Source organism: Lissotriton vulgaris, chromosome 4_1 (genome assembly GCF_964263255.1).
Source record: "Lissotriton vulgaris chromosome 4_1, aLisVul1.2, whole genome shotgun sequence".
In the NCBI taxonomy this organism is placed as follows: domain Eukaryota; kingdom Metazoa; phylum Chordata; class Amphibia; order Caudata; family Salamandridae; genus Lissotriton; species Lissotriton vulgaris.
The window spans coordinates 330,603,452-330,616,216 of record NC_141691.1 but is presented as its reverse complement, the minus strand read 5'-3'; the positions used below and the strand labels follow the sequence as shown (position 1 = coordinate 330,616,216).

General features: G+C 42.6%; 1 long non-coding RNA gene across 1 annotated transcript; it reads left to right on the top strand.

The window, feature by feature from the left end:
* The first annotated feature begins 11,123 nt into the window (after positions 1–11,123).
* On the top strand, positions 11,124–11,522 carry LOC147718715 (uncharacterized). Its single transcript, XR_015310003.1, has 3 exons — positions 11,124–11,169; positions 11,310–11,376; positions 11,472–11,522. It is a non-coding gene; the product is annotated as an uncharacterized LOC147718715 (long non-coding RNA).
* Positions 11,523–12,765: the final 1,243 nt, after the last annotated feature.

The window sequence follows — 12,765 nt, the reverse complement described above, 5'->3', positions numbered from 1 at the left end:
TAAGTCATGAGCGCTACGAGGCCTCCGGGTAGATAGCGCTATACAAGTGTAATTTAATAATAATAATAATAATAATACAGCACCAAACATGGGATTGCACAATGCTTGGTGTGTGCATTTAAAGTCTTTTCAAAGAGGTTTGTACCTCTCTGACTGTCTAGAGCATAGTTAGTTATGCTGTGGTGAGGCTGGTCCGAATAACAAACATTGACTCACTAGGTATTAGCCTCTTCTCAATACATGAAACACCAAAGAATCTAAACTGCAGATCTCCAAGTGACAGCAAAATGATTTTACAGATGAATACTTGAAATAGTGACTTAAGTAACCACCTTAGAGCTCTGTCTGCAACCCATATGTCACTCATGCCTTAACTGTTCATTATCTGGGAGAGATGAAAGCTGGTACTAGTCTACCCTGCTGGATCTGTTCTGCGAGAGATGGAATTGCTCACTGTGAGAGAAGGAAGCTTTCACTGATACTGCCATCCTGTACCAATTCTGTGAAGAAGCAAAACTTCCACTGCTCCTGCCCAATTTGTACCTGTCTTGTGATAGGAAAAATGTGGGCTGGTGATACCCTTGCTGTACCAGTCCACTTAAATTGGGAAACTGCCACTGTCACTGCCCAAGGTGTCCCTGTTCTGTGAAGTTGTGTTGCACCTATCATATATATGTGTAAAGAAAACATGTAATATCCCTCCTGCTACTGCCATTTCTCCATAACATATTTGTGTTAGGGAAGGTTGCGCCTTTGATTTCCATGTTATACCTTTATTGTGTTGTGAAGCTCTGTATAAAACTTTCCACAATACAAAAGGACGATTTGCATTGTCAATGCTTGTTTTCATGCATGATGTGAGCAAGAGAGTGAACCATTGGATTCTACAGAGAAAACAAGCAGTTTTTAAAATGAATAGCTGACTAGTGGCTCCATATCATGAATAACACCTCCAGCCGATTCTGGAATTTTAGTCAAAAACACTTTGTATGCTGGGATTAGAGATGGGCGAGACAACAAATTACCAGGGAAAGCTGAGTCAGTGCTGAGTCATAGGTCTGGCTGGGCTCTATCAGCAAACCAAACCCTGAAAATAGGTGACATCTAAATTATGCAACAAACATCATGTAAATATATGAGTCCTTTTAATATTAAAAAAAGTATTTTTTTTAACATGTAGAAGTATTTCACCTTAATACATCAGATTATATTTGTACAAAGCACACCCTGAAGTCATGTGTTGGGAGGTTCTATCCTATGTGATAGCGAAGAAAAGAGAGGCTCTGTAAAATTAAATATTTGCTTAGGATCATAAAATTTGGTGAAGCGGGGAAGCCAGAATTGGTCCCAGGTTTTTCATGATGTAATTCACCCAATGGATGGCTATCTTCTTTATGTGTCTTTTAACACCAAAGCTTTATACCTTGTCTTTAATTGTTGGTGCATGATGGTAGAGTGAGGTGGCAGGCACAAGCCACATTAAAGTTCGGCTCATTTTGGGGTTCGAAGGTACAAGAGGACCTTGAGCTGATCCAGAGTCAGGCCTCGGGTTTTAGCCTTAACTGGCTCCCCCAACTCTAGTTGGGATTTTGAGCCTGCTATGAAACGTTTAAAATCACATCTACATACCCCTATAATGCAAAATGCTGTTGGTCCCAAAAACTAAAATAGATGATTGTAGCTTGTGTCATGATGCCAAAGAGAAGAGTTGTGAAACATGAAATAAAATGTAGGTCCTCGCTCTCTGCCTTTTCTTCTTGAAGGCAAACATGGGTTAGCAGCATGGTGGATGAGTAGTCAGTGGTAACCATTAAGATGTGAATGCCAGCATCTTACTGTTAATGGGTTAACAGTAACACTGTAGTTGTCTGTGAGTTAGAGATGATGTGACCCTTTTAGTTCCTGGCAGACTCCATAGAATCCATGATGTAGAATGTTAAGCTAACGGTTACACGCTAAACAATTAAGACGTGTAATACCAAGCTCAGTGTGTGGTGTGATCCTTTGCACGTACCAGAATTGGTTAGGACGCTAAGCTGGTAACAAGATAGGGGATTACATATACCTGAAAGTGCTCTCCCAAAGAGGTTGTGGTGTTCCAGAAAACTGCTCATGCGTGACATGTGAGCTTCAGTAAAAGTGCAAATCGATGGTTGGCGAATGTGGAGTCAAAGCGCCAATCCAGACAGTGCAAGACCTATGATGAAAGTGAAGAACTTACAAAAAGTTTGTTTGCCGTCGGCCAGAAAGGTGCTGGTAAAGTCATGACAAGTGATACCTTCTCACAGCCTAACACAGATCTGGCATTCATACAACTAGGTACAAAGAAGCGCTAAAGGCAGTAATAGCTGAGTGCAAGAAAGGTCTAAAAGCAGAAATACTTCTGTTGCAAAAAACGCTAAAGGCAGTAGAAACCAGGTACAAGGCAAAGAGGTCAGAAGGGTGCAAGAAACAAAACCTATACCCAACATAATGAAGATAGCGCATCACAGCCAGACTGCGGGCACAACGACCCAAATGTCAGTATGCAGATAGAGTTGGACGAAGGTGCCGGTCCAAGCAGGCAGCAGACGCTGCCAGAGTGAGCTCCGAACCTTACATCTGAAAATTCCACAGGTTATGATGCTACTGCATTTCTAAAACCACAGTCTCCCTTACATACTGCCAGTAAGCAAAATATTGGCGACAGATAGACTGCCAGGATCGAAACCTTCAATGATTTCATTGATTGTACTGAAAGAAAGAAATGACAAAAAGATCATTAAATAGTAAAAAAAAATTAACTGGTGAAGGAGTAAAAGAAGTGATCAAGACAATACCACATGGTGGTGAGGTGACGTACCGTTAAATCAATGTGTTGCTGAACACCAAGGTCAATCCATTTACAAGTGTTAACTAAGAAAGGTAAATTTTCAACCAAGAAAGGCAGAAAGCTGGTGAAACAATGGATGGGTTTGTAGAAAGACTTGATTTGCTCATCAAGCATTACAAATTCAACAAGTTCAATGATGAAGAGGCCATGCGTCTCAGAGTAATAGATGGTTGCCTCTCCGATTCCTTCAGACGATAAATGCTGAAAGAGACAATCAGCTTGGAGCGAGTACTCAAGGCTGCTAGAGCAGAATAAAGAGTTGACAGAAAAGCAGCTAACCTGGAGGCCGGAATTGCCCAAAATGAATCAGCGCTGATTGTAAAAATTAAGGTGAAATACAATGTTGAAGGCCCTAAAGTATAGTCTCCAAGAAGAATAAGTTGTGTTTTTGATGTGGATTTTCCTCTCCAAATGAAGCTAAATCTCCAGCCATTGTACAGATATGGAAAGGGTGCAGAAAAGAGAACCATTTTATAACGGTTTGCAAAGCAAGGCAGGGATCAAGTGTATCAAATTGAGAAAACAAAATGGGGGAAAGATCAAATGTGTCACATTGAGAAAATAAAATGAATGCCAGAAAGTTCTAGACACATTCCAACCATGCCCACAAAGCCAAGCGGCAACATCAGTTGAGGCAAGTAGAAACAGAACGAAGTCAATTGTCATCAAATTCATTGTCTAAATGTTTTCCACCGTCATTGCCAAGCGACAGTGAGGAAGATGCGTGTATGATGTCAATGTTGACCACTGGACACTGTGCACATGTAGGATTAGCTTTGTGCAAGGAAGAATGCCAGTCAAAGTTAGACCTAAAAGTGAAAGTGCGAAATTCATTCGGACTCTGTGCCTATATAGCTGAATAGAGCTAAAGTATTTCCCTATCTTGATTTGAACAAAGGGTATCATCAACTTGAACTGGAACAAAATTTCAAGTGCATTACTACCTTTTTGACTTTGGTTTATTTACATATAAAAGGCTAAGTTTCAGAGTGTCATCAGCTGCAGAACTCTTTCAGGATGCCATTTGTCACATAATACATCCAGTCCCAAATGCTTTCTGTAACAGTGATGACATACTAGTTTTTGTGGCCATACGAAAGGAACATGATAAAGCTCTTACACAAGTGTGTTGTATACCTGCTGATGCAGGTCTCACTTTAAATGCGGAAAAGCATGTTTCATAAAATCAAACACAAGTTCTTTGGTCATATCCTTTCTGATGGGGAAGACTCTGGATCCAAAAAAAGTAAAAGCCTTTGTCATCCACTTTTCCACAAGATATAACTATGCTGAAATCCTTCCTTGGTTTTGCCAGTTACTGTTCAAGGCATATACATGTTAAAATGTTATTTGTGAAACATATTTATGGAGTGCACTATCATCACACAGGCATCCAGGAGCTAGTGTACATTTACTCAAACTATACACCCATAATGCAGTTGAGATCCTACCCAAGGAGGGGCCTAGACAGCATCATTAGGGTAGAGCCAGGTCTTTAATTTCTTTCTAAACTGCAGTAGATCTTCCACCTATTGGAGACTGGTTGGAAGTGCATTCCTCAGTCGGGGGGCTGCAGAGCTAAATGCTCTTCCTCTCAGTTTCACTCTCTTAAATCAGGGCAGCTTTACAAGTCTGGCTGAGGATGATTGCAGGCTTCTGATGGGGGCACATGAAATGTACTCTGCAGTGGTTTGGTCCCCAGACCGTGTAAGGCCTTAAAAACAATACAGAGAGATTTAAAATGAATCCGCTGTAATACTGGGAGCCAATTCAGTTCCTTAAGGGCTAGGGAGGCTGATGATCGTCGAGGTTTCATAAGTGCTAATTTGGCCGCAATTGTCTGACTTCTCTGGAGTCTCACGATCAGGTATTTTGGGGCCCCCAGAAGAAGGGCATTACAGTAATCAAGCCGGCTCAGAGCAACGATTCTTACTATTTGTGCCCTAGTTGGAATTGGCAACATTTGGATGATATTCCTTAGTACTCTTAAGAGGGAGAAACAGGTCCCCACTGTCTTATTTAAATGAGTCTCTAAACTCAGCCTCTTATTAATTGCTACTCCCAGGTTTCGTACCACCTCAGATGGTATCAGTGGCGTATCCACTGGGATTGGCCAGAACTTGTCCGGAAGCCTGCGTGGAATTTGCTGGGCTGCATAGCATAAGGTCTCTGTCTAATCACTGTTAAATTGTAGAGAGTTATTTTTAGGCCAGCGTGAAACATCCTGCATGCATGTGTGAAAATTATCCAATGGTAGTGATTGGTCCTCTTCCAAGGATAGAATAAGCTGATTGTCATCTGCGTAATTCACCTTGCTGACATTATGGGACTTGATGAAGAGATCAGGGGACTCACGTAAATATTGATTAGTTTTGGACTAATTGCCGAGCCCTGAGGTACATCATGCCTAATGTTAGTGAAGTCTGATTGAAAACTGGGTAGTGCTACTGCTTGTTGTCTATTTGACAGATATGATTGGAACCATTTTAAGGCCATATATGATACCCTGACATCGTTAAACCTTGCTAGAAGAATGTTATGGTTCCCCTTATCAAATGCAGTGGACAGAACTAAAAGGACCAGTGTAACCGACTGTCCCTTGTCCGCTCGCAGCCGAAGTTTATCCAACACTGTCACTAGGGCGGTCTCTGTTCCATGTCCCGACCAAAAGCCGAACTGTACATCCTCTAACTTGTTATTATTTTCCAGGAACAGTAATAGTGTTTTGCTGACCAATCATTCAAGTATCTTAACGGGGTATGGTAAAAAGGAGATAGGTCTATAATTTTTTGGGTCCTGAGTAGTTTTTAAAAAAAGAGTTGTTACTGTCGCTTGTTTCCAACAGGTTGGTACTGTCCCATTGCTCAGTGATTGTCCGCAAAACTGTCGGAGTAGTGGAAAGAGCTCTGTACCTAATTCTTTCCAGATCCTGTGTGGTAAAGGATTCATTGAGGAACTTTGAGCTAATCTTCCTCATGAAGTATCACAAAGTGGTCAAGAGTTACCGATTTAGCCCTGCCAGCTCTTTCCTCTTTCTGAGTTGGCGGTAGTGGCTTTTGGCTCACAATGCCAATGTCCTCCCTTTTGTCGAAATCGACCACTTTTAGGCCCTCTATAATTTTATTGAGCTTTTCCTCAAAGAAGATCGCTAGACTGTCACAGAGATCCTGTGTGGTGTCAATCCTATTTTTTGTGCAGTCGGGGTTGGTAAGATCCTTCACTATTTTTAATACACTTTTGGTGCTGTTCAATGCTTTTAGGATCGCGTTTGCATAATATTCAGCTTTTGCTGTGTATATTTCTTTCTTATAGTTGCTTCTGGCTATTTTCAAGGCGATTTGTCCTCATCTTCATATTTGTTTCTCCACTTTCGCTCAGCCTGCTTGCAGCCCATTTTAAGGTTTTTTTTAATTTTCATTGTACCATGGAGCAGCCCATCTGCAAATTTTGTTGTGGTTTTTCATAGGGGCGATCTGATCTAACGTGTTACATATTTGTTCACAAAGTAACGTATCATTTTTGTCCACTGGTAGACTTAAATCAAAATGACTTTGCGCAGGAAATATCAGCGATATCTTGGCTTTACTCAAAAGTCCTTTCCAGTTTCTGCCCTGATGATTGTTTCCCTTAGCGGTGAAGGGGTTATTCTTTCTAGCATTGAATACCCTAAACTTGATCAAATAATGATTAGACCAGTCTATGGGTAGAATATCCTCCATTCCAATATCATTTCCCCCAGCAAAGATTAGGTCCAGTGTCTGCCCTTGCCCTATGTGTTGGTCCTGTTACCCACTGTTGCAAATTCAGGTTCTCACAAGATTGGAGGAATTTTTTAAAGGCTTAGTTTAGATTCCCATTAGGCCATAAATTAAAACCCCCTGGGATAAGTAATCTGGTATGAGTAAGTGCCATATTACAGAAGATGTCAATGAGTGCCTGCTGCTGGAAGCTGGCAGAACCTGGCGGTCTGTAGCATAGTATTCCAGTCAGTAAATGCCCTTCATGATCTTTCAATGGAAAACCCAGAAGTTCTATGCCCTCTGCATCCTCAATTTCCATTGCGAAAAAGTTCCAGTACTCTTGAAAAATTCCCCCTACCCCATCCCCTTTGCCACTCTTTCTTGGCTTATGAAAGGCGCTGTATTTCGGTGGGCAAGCTAGTCCTAATTCAAAATCTGAGTTCGGGTGCATCCAAGTTTTTGTCAGGAATATTACATCTAAATCATGTGTTTCTAACCTAAATGGAATTTCCAGGTGGTGTTTCACCACAGATCTAGCCTTTAATAACCCACATTTGAGCCCATTCCCTTTGGTGACTTCAGAAGTCGTTTTCTCAGACCCTTCATACTTAGAGTCGCCAACATTACCCCTCTGCTCACCTATAGCTCGAAGCTGATCACTTGAGTAGCAGATACGTCTGGTCCCAGTGACATTTCCCTCCAATCTGGCAGCATGACTGGCACTGAGCACGGCTTTAGCGTGAATGGGCGCAGAAGGGCTTGCCTTTGGCGCACCCGCTGCTTGCATCCACTGTGGGGCCACGCAGCAGCCATGCTTATGAAGCCCCCGGAAGTCAGCATATAGACCTCTGACTACGTTTCCAAGCTTGGTGTAATTCCCGTACTCCCGGAAATAATGCGGGCTCAGCGGGAAAAGATCATACGATGGATTACATTACAATTGTGAGTAGGCGAATAAGCCAATGTGGTAAAATCAATGCACAGGAGTGTGGGACGTCAACATGGGCAGGTATATGAAAAAGGAGAAACAGTACGATCTACAAACCCATTAAGCTGACGCCAGCAAGATCCGTCCACCCACGATTCAGGATAATTAAGACCAGAGTAGACACCCAGATATGTGCCAGAAGCAGACCACCCCTAAATATAGTAAAAACATTGTGAAGCAGCAATTACAAAACAGCCGGGGGAGTTTGTGGAAACCGCCCGATTCCCGCATCATTATAGGCTACAAGTCCCGTATCAAATGAAGCCTTTTAATAAAACCCAGACAATCAAACTCAACCCTGGCCACTCCGATTTTTCATGCGAGCTCTCTCCGCTCGAACCGCCATCTCGACAGGAGAATAAAAACGTTCAAGAAAGTCAAAGTCAGTACGGTAGGATCGAATCCAAAGTATTAGTTCTCGAAATCCACAAATCAAACGGAGATATCTGTCCACCAACAGAAAGTCACGAGAATGTAATTGAACCAACTGGGAGGAAAAGAATGATAAATCAATCTGATAGTCACTGAGGAAATTGTCCAGGAGTATAAGGTCGGCTGTGTCCATCTTGGGCGGTATCGGCATTAAATATGAAGAGTTTTTGGTAATTCCAGGCTCGCAAGCTGTTGTTCGGATCCGACAAAAAACACCAGATCTGGTTTCCGCACTGGGCCCTCTGTCTCGGGCATGAGCTGCTACGCGGGAAACACAACGTGTTTCCAATCTATCGAAGGGTCGTAGTCCGGTCCCAGACACATATTTTCAGCTGTTACGACCATTTTCTGGATGATGGCGGTGACCTGCGAGTGAAGCGTCCCAATGGCGGCCATTACAGTATGCAGCAACGGCGTACCTTCCACCCGCTCCATATACTCTTGCAAAGCGACAGATCAGATCTTTGACCCCGGAGGTCAACTACTCTGGGGTAGCAGGCACAAGCGGGGCCGATGTTAACAGTGGGCACCCGTCATTATCGCGGTCTAAACACCATCACCGCCAGCGAGGATCCAGGCCCGTTGACCCCGGGGGATCAGCAGGGTCTTTGGGCAACGGACTCCCGTCCCCAGCAACCGGTGCGTCTTGCCGCCGTATCCTTGGAATCAACCTGACCACAGTACCTCCATCCAAACCGGTCTGGATATTCTCCACTTCGGGAGACCGGATGCCGCCCAAGTCCCGCGACCGATGTTGTTCAACTCCGGATGGGTTAGAAATCGAGGCCCTGGCTTCCACGCTGGGTAAGGCCAGGAATGAAAACACGGCGTAACTTCATCATTCGAGAGGATGGAGATCTCGGGTTTACACCTTTAAGCTCAGCAACACTTCAGCCACACTGGAGTCTGGTGTGAATTCAGGATAAATATCAGGATTTATGAGCGACTGTCGGAGGTCGGCGGAGCCGGGAGCTTACACTGCCATCTTGGTTGCTATCGTAGCTCCTCCCCCCGGTAAGCATTTGTTAAGATTCAATCCAAATTCATTCAGTGCAGTACAGGTTTCTAAAAACAAAATAGCGAAACTAAAACTGAACACATTGAAAGTGGTAAAAACAGCAAAAAAGGGAGGCTAAAACGGCGATGGATCAGGATTAGTCAGAGTCCAAATGTGCAGCAGAACATACAATTTTTAAATTTCATAAAAACAAGTCGAGAATAAGTAAAAACAGTTTAGCAGGGTAGCTCAACGTGGAAGTGTGATCAATGGCAGGAGTATTTGTCACTAGGTTCGCGCTGCGACCATGCTTATGAAGCCTCCGGAAGTCAGCATCTAGACCGCTGACCAAGATTCCAAGCCTGGTGTGATTCCAGTATTCCTGGAAATAATGCGGGCTCAGAGCAAAAAGATCACGCCCCAGCAAGGCGCAAGTGTGTAGCCAACCAGCCGGCATGCGTCTGCCAAGATACAATTCAAATTCATTCAGCGCAGCACAGGTTTCCAAAAACAAAATAGCCAAACCAAAACTGAACACATTGAAAGTGTCAAAAACAGCAAAAAAAGGGTAGCTAAAATGGCGACGGATCAGGACCAGCTAGCGTTCAAATGTGCAGCTTAACACACAATCCCTACATTTCTTAGAAACAAGTCGAGAACAAGCAAAAATAGTCTAGCAGGGCAGCTCAACGTGTAAGTGTAATCAATGGCAGGAGTATTTGCTCCATTGAGAGACTTAACGAAACAAAATGTTCCATTTCGATGATGATGTGAATGTGAAAAAAACATAAAGAAAATTAAATACACAATTGAGAATGCTACTGAAATGGCCTACTGTGATCCAAAATTGCAGACGGCGGTTGATGTTGATGCAAGCCCAGTGGAGTTGGGTGCCATCCTTGCCCACTGCACTGGGCATCCCAATGCCCAAAAACACATTATGGATTATACTAGTTGAAGTTTGCCATCAGCGGAACGTACCTATTCATAAGTTGAAAAAGATAGACTTGCTGTGGGCTTGTGAAAAATGTTATGTGTCCCTAAAAGTGTGGCAAACCACATAGTTAGAGCAGCAATGCCAAAACAAAAACTTCCAACATTGAGAGATTATATGAACCCACCACCTGGACACCATCAATGTGGGACATGCGTTTGTTGCCCGTTAACCATGGAAGGAGATACATTCCAACACAATGGGATTTCATGGAAACATCAAAAATGTACAAACTGTAAAATGAAGTGGGTTATATATGGAATTATATGCCCCTGTAATAGGCTCTATATAGGTAAAACCAGCCAAGAGGTGAGACAGCGAATCAACCAACATAAATCGCGCATAAAGAAAAATGTCTTGACTGCACCACTAGTGCAACACTGGAGTGACCACTCACATACTAATAGTGATCTCAAATGGACTGTGATCTCTAAGGTTGACCCCGACCCCAGAGGAGGTAACCTGGAAGAGAAATTATCCCTGCGAGAAGCAACGCTGATTTTGAAATACAACTCCGCAGTCCCTGGATTAAACGAACGGTCCGAATTATATCATCTTTAATGGTGAGAACGCTTCTTTTATAACTCATAGAAACCAGCCATAATGAGCAAGTCAATCACTCATGAAGCCCAACACGATCTGTCACCACCCAGTAAACCACCACCTGAACAGATCTTTTATAGAAGAGCAAATCTTGTAGAGCATATAGAACCCGTTCATTTGAGCCTGGACACAAATACCCATCCGCCGTACGCCATTTTGATGAAAGAAGTTGAGGACATATCCCGGGACCATTCTAAACCATATACCTGTATTACGACTCCCACGCACCACAGAGAGGGAAACACCATAATAACACGCCGAGATTAAAAGCGTACATTCAAAATTGTGTTAACATATACAATCCCTTTCTTTAACTTTCTTCATGTTCCACTATAAGCTAGCATTATTAGAGGGATGACTTCTACATCGGATAGCTTGCAAATACACAAATCCAGTTTAGAAATAGACCAACCCGGACTACAACTCCCAGACTAAGTAGAGAGAGTACGCGAGGTTTTAGACGCAAGGGAACGCGAATACGGAAGTGCGCCGGTGGACTGAGAGACGCCGTGCAAGGGAGAGAAGACCAAGTCCACAATCACGGTATGTCGGGTCCCAGAGATTAGCGATTTATAGCTTCCCCACGAGGGGATACACTACAAGAGAGACGTGAAAGGGACATGACGAGCGCTCACTTTACAATCCAGGATATAGAGTGATACGTTCTCTTTTTGTTCGTACAGGATTTGGGTGCTTACACTAATCTACGACCCAGTGCGTTCCCCATTTGAATACCAGCTCAAGAAAAAGGTATTTTGTTTTTATGATATTCATCGAGTACTGATGAGATTCGATTGAAGTGTTACTGAAGACTACAGGTTTCCCACTATTTTTTTTTAATACAGTTGACTGATTGAAACCTCACTTGATGAGACCTGTTGATATTCTGAAGTGGGACACTGCAATAAGAAGACAAGGTAAAGACGCTGACACGCTAGTCCGTTTTAGAGTAGAAGGTTCTCAAGAAATAGAGGAGTAAGATTTGCCATATCTTTTCACAGGACTGAACCCTTGAGGTCCTGAGGAGAACCCCCAAAATAAGGGGCTTCGAAACGCGTCGACCCTCCCAAATTTTCCACGGCCATTCCTGAGAGAACACTGTATTGTTAAAAAATATATAAAATTGTTAACTGGTTCGGATGGCTTGGTAGATGACGGTGCCCCTGTCATCTCTAGTAAAATATATCTAAGTAAATTAGTACCCCACAACTGAATAGTGTAGGTTCTGCTGAACCCGTGTGTTGGTACTTCATCTTGTTTCTTGTGTCTCTGCACCTAGTTTTCCCTTATGTTTTGTATTTGTTTGTTACGTTTTGAATAGAGGCATCCCTCACTTTGAATGCTAGACAAAGATGTGTGAAAGTTTCACTGCGTGTATGGGAATGAATAAATGAATTCACATCTGCACATGATCCCTTCCAGAAATTCCGCCTTATTGTGTCACTTGTTTTGTTTTACACAGTGGTTTTAACACTAATTCTTTCCTCTCTTGCTCACGTTTGTAAGAACAAAATATTTAAAATATAGTGCGAGAAAAAAATTATCTATGAATTCAAAAAATAAAAATAAAAAGATTTAATCGGTCACTACTTCTACTGTGGTCATGTAACAAATGTTTAACTTCTTTGTTCATTTAAAATCAGTCAAATTAATTGGCAGTACTGGCAACTTTTTTGTTGAGAATTCCTATAAGGAAAGCATTTTCACAGTTGTCCCCGACCACCAAGCACTGCTCCCCATTTTCGGCAATCCTAAAGCCAAGATGCCTCCTCATATTGAGAGATGGGGTTGCAATTTGAGGAGTATGGTTATACGATTGTGCATTGTCCAGGGAAAGATCAAAACCCTGCTGACTACTTCTCACGTGTACCAATACAGATTCCTGGCACTACTTCTAAAGCAGCTGATGCTTATTTTAACTTCATTGTGAAATCCATTACCCCTGCTGTCCCATTGGTGTAACAAGTCATTGCTGCCATGAGCACTGACAGAGATTTCCTAATGCTCAAAGACATTATTGCACATCAATAGTGGCAAAAACATGCTCGACCTCTTCATGATGACCTTGAATACCAGTAATTCAAAATTGTGCAGGAAGAACTTTCAGTTATCCAAGAAGACATCATCTTACGAGGGTTT